This window comes from Cherax quadricarinatus, chromosome 53 (genome assembly GCF_038502225.1).
Source record: "Cherax quadricarinatus isolate ZL_2023a chromosome 53, ASM3850222v1, whole genome shotgun sequence".
In the NCBI taxonomy this organism is placed as follows: domain Eukaryota; kingdom Metazoa; phylum Arthropoda; class Malacostraca; order Decapoda; family Parastacidae; genus Cherax; species Cherax quadricarinatus.
In genome coordinates, this window is record NC_091344.1 from 16223386 (window position 1) to 16241090 (window position 17705).

At 44.7% G+C, this 17705-nt stretch overlaps 2 protein-coding genes across 3 annotated transcripts in view; one reads left to right on the forward strand and one right to left on the reverse strand.

The window, feature by feature from the left end:
* Window positions 1–17705, reverse strand: part of LOC128692330 (E3 ubiquitin-protein ligase Siah1) — a 538875-nt gene that overhangs the window by 109745 nt on the left and 411425 nt on the right. The gene's annotated exons all lie outside the window — the stretch shown is intronic.
* The window catches only part of LOC128692215 (uncharacterized), a 345217-nt gene that overhangs the window by 39417 nt on the left and 288095 nt on the right, over window positions 1–17705 (forward strand). The gene's annotated exons all lie outside the window — the stretch shown is intronic.

Genomic DNA, 17705 nt, shown 5'->3' on the forward strand with positions numbered 1-17705 from the left:
TCCTGAAGGCAGCCAGGGGTCTATTGGTAATTCCCCTCATGCATGGTGGCTGTTGAACAGTCTTGGAGTTGTGTGTGCAGATTAGGGACCGTTCCTTCTAGGATTTTCCAGGTGTAGATTATGATGTATCTCTCGCCTGCGCTCCATTGAGCACAAGTGCTTCCAATCGTTCCCACTAGTTAAGGTCTTTGACGGAACTTATATGTGCAGTAAAGGTTCTCTGTACATTCTCTAGATCTGCAATTTCACCTGCTTTGAATGGAGATGTTAATGTACAGCAGTATTCCAACATAGAGAGAAGGGTGGGTGGAGGTGAGGGTCTTAGTATACTTGACCAGGTGGGCGAGGTCTTTGAGATGACCACGTTGATAACAACAACCACAACAAAACCCAGCAACAAAAACAATAAAAAACAACAGCATATACTGGCTGATAATCCACTGTGTGAAGACCCGAGTGAAAGTGACTCAGCGTGGGACTCAGCTGCGGTGTGTGTGTGTGTGTGTGTGTGTGTGTGTGTGTGTGTGTGTGTGTGTGTGTGTGTGTGTGTGTGTGTGTGTGTGTGTGTTAATAATTATCACAGGGAATGTTGTGGCATGTTTGAGTAAACTGTGGGAGTGTTTAATGTGGGGTAGGATGTCATGTTTGAGTATGCTGTGGGAGTGTTTAGCGTGGGGTATGTTGTCGTGTTTGAGTATGCTGTGGGAGTGTTTAACGTGGGGTAAGATGTCATGTTTAACATACAGTATTTGGTAGCATGTTTAACATGTTATACGGTGGTAAATTTAACATAGAATATGAGGAGACATTCGTAACACAGTATGTGCTGGCATTCTTAACATGGAAGTAAGTGGGAAAGACAGATAACAGTGGACATCAGGAGTCCACACCGAGGCTCTGCTGAGAACTGTCTCCTTTTTCTAGATTAAGGACAGTTGTGCATTATCTAAGTGTACGAGTCAAAGATAGAAAAGGAACAGCACAATATGTGGTGATGTGATTCGCATGAGGTATGTAATGGCGTGTTTACACAAGTACTGTGGCCAAGCAGACACATACTAGGAAACGGCCAAAAAACAACAGATACCATGAAATAACACTTGATTTAATCTTCACTAACACAGTCTGTTTTTTTTTTGTAAACGCAGACTGACTGATGTTGTGGTGGCTAAGCTTAGACTTGGTTACAAATACTTCTGGCAGTTAGGCAAACACAGATGATGATCAAACTAAATCAGAAGTATGTGGCCAGCCCTATGGTCACTGTTTTCAACTATTTAGGTACCAAGATGCTCCTGCACTACCCTCCACAGGATGGATATGGGGTGGAAAAAAAAAAAAAACCATCCGTATTGGCGGCACAATAAAAAAATTCAGCTTTCCTGAAACGAAACTTTTGAAGCTGCCGTAGCTGATGAACTCAAAATGGAATACTTGACTATATCCTCATTGCCCTACTCAAGTCTCCTAATACAGACTGACACATTTCAGTTCTATGTTTGTGACCCATCCTTCGTGATGGAATATTATGGGAAACATAGCTGTATATTATATAAAATAGATGCCAGGACACTAGAGATGTATCAAGTTTTGCTAAATACAAAAAGAAGGTTGACTACTGGTGGTATGCTTGCTTGCAGCCTTGAAGATCTTCGTGTAGCCGATAGGCTTGAAACCCAATAAAGCAAACCGAACCAACACACAAAGTTTTTAGAATGTACAGTTTACATCTATTCATTATTTATACATCATTTACGTCTAGAGGAAACTACTTTGTAAGCCTGGGTAGAGAGCAAACAGGTGGTGTGGGACACTCATGTTCATGCCAACTGACAAATATGGATTTAGCGAGTCCTAAAAGTCTTGAAAATAAGGTGAAGTCGGTCGTCATTACAGAATATGTTTGTTCCCATAGGTTCGGAGATGCTCGGCCCATGGAAAAAACCCATCTAAGTTCTTAAGGGAGCTAAGGATCATAGAGCAGTTAATTGTCTGTTCTAGCGCCTCAGTGCTGCAGTTCAGGGGGGTAATTCCTGTTGTATCTTGGGTGTTCGTTAGAACTTTGCGGAGCTGGACGAGATATCTGAAATGTATTTTACAGACACAGCTGTACTTGTAATGTATCCCTCAAACCTTGTGTAGTTATACTCCATCTTTAGTACTATCGAGATTGTGTATCATATTACATAATAAAGTATACATGTCATCAGATTTATAAAATACAAGGTGACAGAAGTAGAACATTTAAACAGCCTCATGGAGAAATCCTAATACTTTTCCTCCAAGTTTTTTTTCACTTCTCCGAGGCTATGGGTCCTCACAATTGCACTTGAGGTGGATCCCATCTATTCATAATCATAAATTTATATCAGAAAATGTTCGTTTCTTTAAAAGTTTATTTTTTATCCAAACTCCCTAGAATTTCAACATAGTTATGAGCTCATCCCTTTTTATTTATTGGTTGGTAAGTAAGGTGGTGACGCAAGTACCGTTGGTACTAGTATGGTATTTCCTGTAGTCCTGGATAATAACTTACGTAGGCGGACGACGGTGGTCTTCCATGGCTGCTATATACGGCAGTAAGCACTCTTAAGTATTTACTCGGTGGAGGGCGATGCCTTCGTGTGTGAGGGGTCGGGTAGCAGCCTACGAGGCCTCCCTTGTTGCTTACTACTCACCGTATTGTCACCTACACCATAACAGGCTGAGTAAAAGTGGACTGAATATATGCGAGGCGTGGGCGAATGTTGTAACTGGCGGCTGCAAGGCGGGGTACACCAACCCGACTATGGTATATGCCACAGAACCTGTGTGAGTAGGCGGCCCAGGCGTGGAGGTGGGGGATAGATAGAGTAGACTCTGGTATTTGAGACGACGGAGGGTCAAGTACAATAGCAGGTGGAGTTGAAGAGACGGAGGAAGGGTCAGGATGTGAGGGAGGGTGGAGCATCATACCCGTGACGAAGAACCGAATCTTTTGCCGTTTATTTTCCGAATCTGACGCTGATGTTTCATGAGCACCGTCGTTATTCTAAGAGTGACCTTTTTCGACGATTTTTATTATACGCAGGAAAGCGCTAAACCTTTAGGAGTCATGCATTGCCTAGGTAATGGGATATAACCAGGTTGGACCAGCCTTGAGAATAACTTACATAGTTCAAGTCTTTCAGCTAAAGGTACGTGTGTTCGACTCCCTCGTGTGAAGGATCAAGTTCTCTAACACTGTACTAAATACACTCAAAAATGCTCACAGATATTTTAATGCTCAGATATTTTAGTTTCTTTCAAAAACTCGATCTTAAAGAATTATGTGACTTAATGTTTACAAAGATCACCTGGGAAATCAAGTAAACTGTACCGCTTGAAACTGAAGACTCAGTGTAAATAAAACCCAAGACGAGTTATTGCATTATATTGTGAGGACGTTTCTTCCACCAGTGAACTGTAGCAATTCACTAACTGATAAATGAGAACTTGTAAAGCCCCTGGTGGACTAAAGGCCTTCACAATGTCTATTTTTTTTATCCTACATCAGCTTATTTCAAATCCCAGCTCTATCTAAGGTATACTATCACCCTCTGGGATGCCACCCACAACAATCGACTAACACCCAGGTACCTACTCATTGCTAGGTGAACAGGGGCAGCATATGGAAGGAAACATGCCCAATGTCTCTACCTACTGTGGGTATACTCTACCTGAAGACTGTGTGCTGGCACAGATAAGCAATAACATCTAGAAGTCTCTTGACGGTAATTGAATTCATTATTCTTGCAGACGATCGTTACTATTCTAATTTACAACAATAACACTACTACTGTAACTTATTACTGTAACATTACTACTGTAATCTAAGGAACAATCCTTAAGTACATTCATTAAGTGCCTCTGTAATGTTTTCAACTATCACCCACTAGATGGAAATGGGGCAGCTATTGCCTACAAAATACTGTATGGGCTGATTATCACCCCTCAGGATAAATATACGGTGACGGCTGCCCTCAGGATGTACTTCAAGTAGCTGCCACCCACAGGATATGTGCTCCAGGTGACTGCCACCCATAGGATATGTGCTCCAGGTGACTGCCACCCACAGGATATGTGCTCCAGGTGACTGCCACCCACAGGATATGTGCTCCAGGTGACTGCCACCCACAGGATATGTGCTCCAGGTGACTGCCACTCTCAGGATATGTGTGAGGAGCACAACAGAACTGTCAAAGCATCAGTGAGTCAGGCAGGTGGCGCAGGATGAGATCTGTTGACCCTCGCAGAGGGCGCGGCTTGGTGGGTCCTTTATAAAACTCCTACACTGGTGGAGCTTCCCTAGGATAATCAGAATCAGCATCATAAAACTTCTACACTGGTGGAGCTTCCGTAGGATCCTCAGAATCAGCATCATAAAACTCCTACACTGCCAGGACTTTCCTAGGTCCTTCTTCAAGGTCAGCAAGTTTCATTTGCTTCGATATGGTATAATGTAGGTATTAAAGACTGTATCCAACCCTGGACACAGGCTACCTGACACCATCAACCCTGGATACAGTCTACCAGACACCATCAACCCTGGACACAGGCTACCTGACACCATCAACCCTGGATACAGTCTACCAGACACCATCAACCCTGAATACAGTCTACCTGACACCATCAACCCTGGATACAGTCTACCAGACACCATCAACCCTGAATACAGTCTACCTGACACCATCAACCCTGGATACAGTCTACCAGACACCATCAACCCTGGATACAGTCTACCTGACACCATCAACCCTGGATACAGTCTACCAGACACCATCAACCCTGGATACAGTCTACCTGACACCATCAACCCTGGATACAGTCTACCAGACACCATCAACCCTGGATACAGTCTACCAGACACCATCAACCCTAGATACAGTCTACCAGACACCATTAACCCTGGATACAGTCTACCAGACACCATCAACCCTGGATACAGTCTACCAGACACCATCAACCCTGGATACAGTCTACCAGACACCATCAACCCTGGATACAGTCTACCAGACACCATCAACCCTGGATATAGTCTACCAGACACCATCAACCCTGGATACAGTCTACCAGACACCATCAACCCTGGATAGCGTCTACCTGACACCATCAACCCTGGATACAGTCTACCAGACACCATCAACCCTGGATACAGTCTACCTGACACCATCAACCCTGGATACAGTCTACCAGACACCATCAACCCTGGATAGCGTCTACCTGACACCATCAACCCTGGATACAGTCTACCAGACACCATCAACCCTGGATACAGTCTACCTGACACCATCAACCCTGGATACAGTCTACCAGACACCATCAACCCTGGATAGCGTCTACCAGACACCATCAACCCTGGATACAGTCTACCAGACACCATCAACCCTGGATAGCGTCTACCTGACACCATCAACCCTGGATACAGTCTACCAGACACCATCAACCCTGGATACAGTCTACCAGACACCATCAACCTTGGATACAGTCTACCAGACACCATCAACCCTGGATACAATTTACCTGACACCATCAAACCTAGATACAATGTACTTGACACCATCAACCCTGGATGCAATCAACCTGACACCATCAACCCTGGATACAATCTACCTGACACCATTAACCCTGGATACAATCTACCTGACACCATCAACCCTGGATACAATCTACCTGTCACCATCAACCCTGGATACAGCCTACCAGACACCATCAACCCTGGATACAATCTACCTGACACCATCAACCCTGGATACAATATGACACCACCAACCCTGGATACAGCCTACCAGACACCATCAACCTTGGATACAATCTACCTGACACCATCAACCCTGGATACAATCTACCAGACACCATCAACCCTGGATACAATCTACCTGACACCATCAACCCTGGATACAATCTACCTGTCACCATCAACCCTGGATACAGCCTACCAGACACCATCAACCCTGGATACAGTCTACCTGACACCATCAACCCTGGATACAATCTACCCGACACCATCAACCCTGGAAACAATCTACCTGACACCATCAACCCTGGATACAATCTACAAGACACCATCAACCCTGTATACAATGTACCTGACACCATCAAACCTAGATACAATGTACCTGACACCATCAACCCTGGATGCACTCTACCTGACACCATCAACCCTGGATACAATCTACCTGGCACCATCAATCCTGGATACAATCAACCTGACACCATCAGCCCTGGATACAGTCTACCTGACACCATCAATCTTGGATACAGTCTACCTGACACCATCAACCCTGGATACAATCTACCCGACACCAACCCTGGATACAATATGACACCACCAACCCTGGATACAGTCTACCTGACACCATCAACCCTGGATACAATCTACCTGACACCATCAACCCTGGATACAATGTACCTGACACCATCAACCCTGGATACAATCTACCTGTCACCAACAACCCTGGATACAATGTACCTGACACCATCAACCCTGGATACAATCTACCTGTCACCAACAACCCTGGATACAATCAACCTGACACCATCAACCCTGGATACAATCTACCTGACACCATCAACCCTGGATACAATCTACCAGACACGATCAACCCTGGATACAATCTATCTGACACCATCAACCCTGGATACAATCTTCCTGACACCATCAACCCTGGATACAATGTACCTGACACCATCAACCCTGGATACAATCTATCTGACACCATCAACCCTGGATACAATCTATCAGACACCATCAACCCTGCATGCAATCTACCCGACACCATCAACCCTGGATACAGTCTACCTGACACCATCAACCTTGGATACAGTCTACCTGACACCATCAATCTTGGATACAGTCTGTCTGACACCATCAACCCTGGATACAATCTACCCGACACCATCAACCCTGGATACAATCTACCTGACACCATCAGCCCTGGATACAGTCTACCTGACACCATCAATCTTGGATACAGTCTACCTGACACCATCAACCCTGGATACAATCTACCCGACACCAACCCTGGATACAATATGACACCACCAACCCTGGATACAGTCTACCTGACACCATCAACCTTGGATACAGTCTACCTGATACCATCAACCCTGGATGCAGTCTACCTGACACCATCAAACTTGGATACAATCTACCTGACACCATCAACCCTGGATACAGAGTACCAGACACCAACCATGGATACAATCTACCTGACACCATCAAACCTAGATACAATGTACCTGACACCATCTACCCTGGATACAATCTACCAGACACCATCAACCCTGGATACAATCTACCTGACACCAACAACCCTGGATACAATCGACCTGACACCAACAACCCTGGATACAATCTTCCTGACACCATCAACCCTGGATACAATGTACCTGACACCACCAACCCTGGATACAATCTACCTGACACCATCAACCCTGGATACAATAAACCTGACACCATCAACCCTGGATACAATCTACCTGACACCATCAACCCTGGATACAGTCTACCTGACACCATCAACCCAGGATGCAGTCTACCTGACACCATCAACCCAGGATACAGTCTACCTGACACCATCAACCCAGGATACAGTCTACCTGACACCATCAACCTTGGATACAGTCTACCTGACACCGTCAACCCAGGATGCAGTCTACCTGACACCATCAACTCAGGATACAGTCTTCCTGGCACCATCAACCTTGGATGCAGTCTACCTGACACCATCAACCCAGGATACAGTCTACCTGACACCATCAACCCAGGATACAGTCTACCTGACACCATCAACCCAGGATACAGTCTACCTGACACCATCAACCCAGGATACAGTCTACCTGACACCAACCCAGGATACAGTCTACCTGACACCACCAACCTTGGATACAGTCTACCTGACACCATCAACCCAGGATGCAGTCTACCTGACACCATCGACCCAGGATACAGTCTACCTGACACCATCAACCCAGGATACAGTCTACCTGACACCATCAACCCAGGATACAGTCTTCCTGGCACCATCAACCTTGGATGCAGTCTACCTGACACCATCAACCCAGGATACAGTCTACCTGACACCATCAACACAGGATACAGTCTACCTGACACCATCAACCCAGGATACAGTCTACCTGACACCATCAACCCAGGATACAGTCTACCTGACATCATCAACCCAGGATGCAGTCTACCTGACACCATCAACCCAGGATACAGTCTACCTGACACCATCAACCCACGATACAGTCTACCTGACATCAACCCAGGATGCAGTCTACCTGACACCACCAACCCAGGATACAGTCTACCTGACACGATCAACCCAGGATACAGTCTTCCTGGCACCATCAACCTTGGATGCAGTCTACCTGACACCATCAACCCAGGATACAGTCTACCTGACACCATCAACACAGGATACAGTCTACCTGACACCATCAACCCAGGATACAGTCTACCTGACACCATCAACCCAGGATACAGTCTACCTGACACCATCAACCCAGGATACAGTCTACCTGACACCATCAACCCAGGATACAGTCTACCTGACACCATCAACCCAGGATACAGTCTACCTGACATCAACCCAGGATGCAGTCTACCTGACACCATCAACCCAGGATACAGTCTACCTGACACCATCAACCCAGGATACAGTCTTCCTGGCACCATCAACCTTGGATGCAGTCTACCTGACATCGTCAACCCAGGATACAGTCTACCTGACACCATCAACCCAGGATACAGTCTACCTGACACCATCAACCCAGGATACAGTCTACCTGACACCACTAACCCAGGATACAGTCTACCTGACACAATCAACCCAGGATACAGTCTTCCTGGCACCATCAACCTTGGATGCAGTCTACCTGACATCGTCAACCCAGGATACAGTCTACCTGACACAATCAACCCAGGATACAGTCTTCCTGGCACCATCAACCTTGGATGCAGTCTACCTGACATCGTCAACCCAGGATACAGTCTACCTGACACCATCAACCCAGGATACAGTCTACCTGACATCAACCCACGATGCAGTCTACCTGACACCATCAACCCAGGATACAGTCTACCTGACACCAACCCAGGATACAGTCTACCTGACATTAACCCAGGATGCAGTCTACCTGACACCATCAACCCAGGATACAGTCTACCTGACACCAACCCAGGATACAGTCTACCTGACATCAACCCAGGATGCAGTCTACCTGACACCATCAACCCAGGATACAGTCTACCTGACACCATCAACCCAGGATACAGTCTACCTGACATCAACCCAGGATGCAGTCTACCTGACACCATCAACCCAGGATACAGTCTACCTGACACCAACCCAGGATACAGTCTACCTGACATCAACCCAGGATGCAGTCTACCTGACACCATCAACCCAGGATACAGTCTACCTGACAACAACCCAGGATACAGTCTACCTGACATCAACCCAGGATGCAGTCTACCTGACACCATCAACCCAGGATACAGTCTACCTGACACCAACCCAGGATACAGTCTACCTGACATCAACCCAGGATGCAGTCTACCTGACACCATCAACCCAGGATACAGTCTACCTGACACCATCAACCCAGGATACAGTCTACCTGACATCAACCCAGGATGCAGTCTACCTGACACCATCAACCCAGGATACAGTCTACCTGACACCAACCCAGGATACAGTCTACCTGACATCAACCCAGGACACCATCATCCCATGATTCAGTCTACCTGACACCATCAACCCAGGATACAGTCTACCTGACACCATCAACCCAGGATACAGTCTACCTGACACCATCAACCCAGGATACAGTCTACCTGACACCATCAACCCAGGATACAGTCTACCTGACACCAACCCAGGATACAGTCTACCTGACATCAACCCAGGATGCAGTCTACCTGACACCATCAACCCAGGATACAGTCTACCTGACACCATCAACCCAGGATACAGTCTACCTGACACCATCAACCCAGGATACAGTCTACCTGACACCAACCCAGGATACAGTCTACCTGACATCAACCCAGGATGCAGTCTACCTGACACCATCAACCCAGGATACAGTCTACCTGACATCATCAACCCAGGATACAGTCTACCTGACACCATCAACCCAGGATACAGTCTACCTGACACCATCAACCCAGGATACAGTCTACCTGACACCAACCCAGGATACAGTCTACCTGACATCAACCCAGGATGCAGTCTACCTGACACCATCAACCCAGGATACAGTCTACCTGACATCATCAACCCAGGATACAGTCTACCTGACATCATCAACCCAGGATACAGTCTACCTGACACCATCAACCCAGGATACAGTCTACCTGACATCATCAACCCAGGATACAGTCTACCTGACACCATCAACCCAGGATACAGTCTACCTGACACCATCAACCCAGGATACAGTCTACCTGACACCAACCCAGGATACAGTCTACCTGACACCATCAACCCAGGATACAGTCTACCTGACATCATCAACCCAGGATACAGTCTACCTGACACCATCAACCCAGGATACAGTCTACCTGACACCATCAACCCAGGATACAGTCTACCTCATCAACCCAGGATACAGTCTACCTGACACCATCAACCCAGGATACAGTCTACCTGACACCATCAACCCAGGATACAGTCTACCTGACACCAACCCAGGATACAGTCTACCTGACATCAACCCAGGATACAGTCTACCTGACACCATCAACCCAGGATACAGTCTACCTGACACCATCAACCCAGGATACAGTCTACCTGACACCATCAACCCAGGATACAGTCTACCTGACATCGTCAACCCAGGATACAGTCTACCTGACACCAACCCAGGATACAATCTACTTGATAACATTATTATCTCCTTCATAAAGCTTACGAAAATGAGTCGTTCCACTCTCCAGTAGAAGTGTTTTACACTCAAAAGTATTTTCTGTACACGGCTGATGTAGAGGTGTTTCACTCGTAGGAGGTACTCCAGTAGTTGCAACCGTATTTGTATATCATGTCTGTTATAAACGGTAACTCGGGGCCTCCTACGAGTGGAACATCTCTGTTTTAGTTGATCGTTTCTGATTTTCCTGTGTTCAAGTTAGTGGATTTGAGAGATAGTTAATTACAACCAGATTAAAACAATCTTTTTAACGAAACCAGCACTGAATAACTTCGTAGGTCAGAGCGGTCAGCAAATCTGACACTTGCTCTATTAGCATATTCATGGAGAAGCGCTAAACCTGTAGGGGTCATACAGCGACTTTAGAATAAAAGATAATCTGTTTTGATCCAAAGAATGAGAAGATAAAATTTCTTTAATCAAGAGCCCTTTAACATCAAGGAACTCACCCAGTGAAGGGTTTCTTCATGCCTATACGAAGTGTAGTCAGTCAGCACCCGGTGTGGTGGAGGCTCGTTCCTCCGTTTGCTGACATTACACTCTCACAGCCAGGATTTGCCCATACACCCTACACCTAACAATATTTTACACACACACACACACACACACACACACACACACACACACACACACACACACACACACACACACACACACAGTGAGATAGAGAGATTAGCCGAAAAGCCAGAAACGAATATGAACAGATAAGAAGGGAGGCTCAGCGACAATACGAAAATGACGTAGCATCAAAAATCAGGTCTGACCCGAAGCTGTTGTATAGCCACATCAAGAGGAAAACACCAGTCAAGGATCAGGTAATCAGACTGAGGAAGGAAAGTGGGGAGTTCACAAGAAACGACCAAGAGATATACGAGGAGCTCAACACGAGAATTAAAGTAGTATTTACAGTGGAGACAGGAAGGACTCCAGGAATTCAGAATAGGGAGGTACGCCAACAGTTGCTGTATGAGGTACACACAACCAAGGAGGAGGTGAACAAGCTGCTACGTGAACTTGATACCTCAAAGGCGATGGGACCAGACATCTCTCCGTGGGTCCTTAGAGAGGGAGCAGAGATGCTGTGCGTGTCACTAACAAAACTCTTCAACACATCCGCTGAAACTGGTATGGAAGATGACAATAGTAGTTCCAATTTTTAAGAAAGGAGACAGAGAAGAGGCATTAAACTACAGACCTGTGTCACTGATGTGTATAGTATGCAAAGTCATGGAGAAAATCATCAGGAGGAGAGTGGTGGAGCACCTAGAAAGACACAAGCTTATAAACGACAACCAGCACGGTTTCAGGGAGCGAAAAATCCTGTGTCACTAACCCACTGGAGTTTTATGACATGGTAGCAGAAGTAAGACAGGGAGAGAGGGGTGGATAAACGGCATTTTTCTTGGACTGCAAGAAGGCCTTCGACACAGTTCCTCACAAGAGGTTAATGTATAAGCTAGAGGATCAGGCACACAACAGGAAAGGCACTGCTATGGATCAGAGAATATCTGACTGGGAGGCAACAACGAGTCATGGTACGTGACGAGGTGTCGGAGTGGGCGCCTGTGACAAGCGGGGTTCCATAGGGGTCAGTCCTAGGACCTGTGCTGTTCTTGGTATATGTGAATGACATAACGGAAGGGATAGACTCAGAAGTGTCCCTATTTGCAGATGATATGAAGTTAATTAAGTTTTTCTTCTTCTCTTTTTTAGTAAATGTCTACAGGAGAAGGGGTTACTAGCCCATTGCTCCCGGCATTTTAGTCGCCTCATACGACACGCATGGCTTACGGAGGAAAGATTCTTTTCCACTTCCCCATGGACAATAGAAGAAATAAAGAAGAACAAGAGCTATGTAGAAAAAGGAGAAAAACCTAGATGTATGTATATACATATGCATGTGCATGTCTGTGGAGTTAAAAGATAAAGAATCACACATAAAGTGGGAGTTGTCACAGTTGCTCTTTGCTGATGACACTGTGCTCTTGGGAGATTCTGAAGAGAAGTTGCAGAGATTGGTGGATGAATTTGGTAGGGTGTGCAAAAGAAGAAAATTAGAAGTGAATACAGGAAAGAGTAAGGTTATGAGGATAACAAAAAGATTAGGTGATGAAAGATTGGATATCAGATTGGAGGGAGAGAGTATGGAGGAGGTGAATGTATTCAGATATTTGGGAGTGGACGTGTTAGCGGATGGGTCTATGAAGGATGAGGTGAATCATAGAATTGATGAGGGGAAAAGGGTGAGTGGTGCACTTAGGAGTCTGTGGAGACAAAGAACTTTGTCCTTGGAGGCAAAGAGGGGAATGTATGAGAGTATAGTTTTACCAACACTCTTATATGGGTGTGAAGCATGGGTGATGAATGTTGCAGCGAGGAGAAGGCTGGAGGCATATATATATATATATATATATATATATATATATATATATATGCAAAACAATGTGAGTAGTCACGAAAGCGCTTGGAATTTCTCTCTTGTTTCAGAGTGGTTGTTTTGAATATTTTGAAATCACCTGTTTACTGTGATCTTATTGTATATATATATATATATATATATATATATATATATATATATATATATATATATATATATATATATATATATATTTATTTTATTATCACACTGGCCGATTCCCACCAAGGCAGGGTGGCCCGAAAAAGAAAAACTTTCACCATCATTCACTCCATCACTGTCTTGCCAGAAGGGTGCTTTACACTACAGTTTTTAAACTGCAACATTAACAACCCTCCTTCAGAGTACAGACACTGTACTTCCCATCTCCAGGACTCAAGTCCGGCCTGCCGGTTTCCCTGAACCCCTTCATAAATGTTACTTTGCTCACACTCCAACAGCACGTCAAGTATTAAAAACCATTTGTCTCCATTCACTCCTATCAAACACGCTCACGCATACCTGCTGGAAGTCCAAGCCCCTCGCACACAAAACCTCCTTTACCCCCTCTCTCCAACGTTTCCTAGGCCGACCCCTACCCCGCCTTCCTTCCACTACAGACTGATACACTCTTGAAGTCATTCTGTTTCGCTCCATTCTCTCTACATGTCCGAACCACCTCAACAACCCTTCCTCAGCCCTCTGGACAACAGTTTTGGTAATCCCGCACCTCCTCCTAACTTCCAAACTACGAATTCTCTGCATTATATTCACACCACACATTGCCCTCAGACATGACATCTCCACTGCCTCCAGCCTTCTCCTCGCTGCAACATTCATCACCCATGCTTCACACCCATATAAGAGCGTTGGTAAAACTATACTCTCATACATTCCCCTCTTTGCCTGCAAGGACAAAGTTCTTTGTCTCCACAGAGTCCTAAGTGCACCACTCACTCTTTTTCCCTCATCAATTCTATGATTCATCTCATCTTTCATAGACCCATCCGCTGACACGTCCACTCCCAAATATCTGAATACATTCACCTCCTCCATACTCTCTCCCTCCAATCTGATATTCAATCTTTCATCACCTAATCTTTTTATCCTCATAACCTTACTCTTTCCTGTATTCACCTTTAATTTTCTTCTTTTGCACACCCTACCAAATTCATCCACCAATCTCTGCAACTTCTCTTCAGAATCTCCCAAGAGCACAGTGTCATCAGCAAAGAGCAGCTGTGACAACTCCCACTTTGTGTGTGATTCTTTATCTTTTAACTCCACGCCTCTTGTCAAGACCCTCGCATTTACTTCTCTTACAACCCCATCTATAAATATATTAAACAACCACGGTGACATCACACAACCTTGTGTAAGGCGTACTTTTACTGGGAAATAATTTCCCTCTTTCCTACATACTCTAACTTGAGCCTCACTATCCTCGTAAAAACTCTTCACTGCTTTCAGTAACCTACCTCCTACACCATACACTTGCAACATCTGCCACATTGCCCCCCTATCCACCCTGTCATACGCCTTTTCCAAATCCATAAATGCCACAAAGACCTCTTTAGCCTTATCTAAATACTGTTCACTTATATGTTTCACTGTAAACACCTGGTCCACACACCCCCTACCTTTCCTAAAGCCTCCTTGTTCATCTGCTATCCTATTCTCCGTCTTACTCTTAATTCTTTCAATAATAACTCTACCATACACTTTACCAGGTATACTCAGCCGACTTATCCCCCTATAATTTTTGCACTCTCTTTTATCCCCTTTGCCTTTATACAAAGGAACTATGCATGCTCTCTGCCAATCCCTAGGTACCTTACCCTCTTCCATACATTTATTAAATAATTGCACCAACCACTCCAAAACTATATCCCCACCTGCTTTTAACATTTCTATCTTTATCCCATCAATCCCGGCTGCCTTACCCCCTTTCATTTTACCTACTGCCTCACGAACTTCCCCCACACTCACAACTGGCTCTTCCTCACTCCTACAAGATGTTACTCCTCCTTGTCCTATACACGAAATCACAGCTTCCCTATCTTCATCAACATTTAACAATTCCTGAAAATATTCCCTCCATCTTCCCAATACCTCTAACTCTCCATTTAATAACTCTCCTCTCCTATTTTTAACTGACAAATCCATTTGTTCTCTAGGCTTTCTTAACTTGTTAATCTCACTCCAAAACTTTTTCTTATTTTCAACAAAATTTGTTGATAACATCTCACCCACTCTCTCATTTGCTCTCTTTTTACATTGCTTCACCACTCTCTTAACCTCTCTCTTTTTCTCCATATACTCTTCTCTCCTTGCATCACTTCTACTTTGTAAAAACTTCTCATATGCTAACTTTTTCTCCCTTACTACTCTCTTTACATCATCATTCCACCAATCGCTCCTCTTCCCTCCCGCACCCACTTTCCTGTAACCACAAACTTCTGCTGAACACTCTAAAACTACATTTTTAAACCTACCCCATACCTCTTCGACCCCATTGCCTATGCTCTCATTAGCCCATCTATCCTCCAATAGCTATTTATATCTTACCCTAACTGCCTCCTCTTTTAGTTTATAAACCTTCACCTCTCTCTTCCCTGATGCTTCTATTCTCCTTGTATCCCATCTACCTTTTACTCTCAGTGTAGCTACAACTAGAAAGTGATCTGATATATCTGTGGCCCCTCTATAAACATGTACATCCTGAAGTCTACTCAACAGTCTTTTATCTACCAATACATAATCCAACAAACTACTGTCATTTCGCCCTACATCATATCTTGTATACTTATTTATCCCCTTTTTCTTAAAATATGTATTACCTATAACTAAACCCCTTTCTATACAAAGTTCAATCAAAGGGCTCCCATTATCATTTACACCTGGCACCCCAAACTTACCTACCACACCCTCTCTAAAAGTTTCTCCTACTTTAGCATTCAGGTCCCCTACCACAATTACTCTCTCACTTGGTTCAAAGGCTCCTATACATTCACTTAACATCTCCCAAAATCTCTCTCTCTCCTCTGCATTCCTCTCTTCTCCAGGTGCATACACGCTTATTATGACCCACTTCTCGCATCCAACCTTTACTTTAATCCACATAATTCTTGAATTTACACATTCATATTCTCTTTTCTCCTTCCATAACTGATCATTTAACATTACTGCTACCCCTTCCTTTGCTCTAACTCTCTCAGATACTCCAGATTTAATCCCATTTATTTCCCCCCACTGAAACTCCCCTACCCCTTCAGCTTTGTTTCGCTTAGGGCCAGGACATCCATAATATATGTATATATACATATATATACATATATATACATATATATATATATATATATATATATATATATATATATATATATATATATATATGAAAGATGAGGTGAATCATAGAATTGATGAGGGGAAAAGAGTGAGTGGTGCACTTAGGAGTCTGTGGAGACAAAGAACTTTGTCCTTTTAGGCAAAGAGGGGAATGTATGAGAGTATAGTTTTACCAACGCTCTTATATGGGTGTGAAGCATGGGTGATGAATGTTGCAGCGAGGAGAAGGGTGGAGGCAGTGGAGATGTCATGCCTGAGGGCAATGTGTGGTGTGAATATAATGCAGAGAATTCGTAGTTTGGAAGTTAGGAGGAGGTGCGGGATTACCAAAACTGTTGTCCAGAGGGCTGAGGAAGGGTTGTTGAGGTGGTTCGGACATGTAGAGAGAATGGAGCGAAACAGAATGACTTCAAGAGTGTATCAGTCTGTAGTGGAAGGAAGGCGGGGTAGGGGTCGGCCTAGGAAAGGTTGGAGAGAGGGGGTAAAGGAGGTTTTGTGTGCGAGGGGCTTGGACTTCCAGCAGGTATGCGTGAGCGTGTTTGATAGGACTGAATGGAGACAAATGGTTTTTAATACTTTACGTGCTGTTGGAGTGTGAGCAAAGTAACATTTATGAAGGGATTCAGGGAAACCGGCAGGCCGGACTTGAGTCCTGGAGATGGGAAGTACAGTGCCTGCACTCTGAAGGAGGGGTGTTAATGTTGCAGTTTAAAAACTGTAGTGTAAAGCACCCTTCTGGCAAGACAGTGATGAAGTGAATGATGGTGAAAGTTTTTCTTTTTCGGGCCACCCTGCCTTGGTGGGAATCGGCCAGATAAAAAAAAAAAAAAAAAATGAAGTTAATGAGAAGAATTAAATCGGTCGAGGATCAGGCAGGACTACAAAGAGACCTGGACAGGCTACAAGCCTGGTCCAACAACTGGCTCCTTGAATTTAACCCTGCCAAATGCAAAGTCATGAAGATCGGGGAAGGGCAAAGAAGACCACAGACAGAGTATAGTCTACG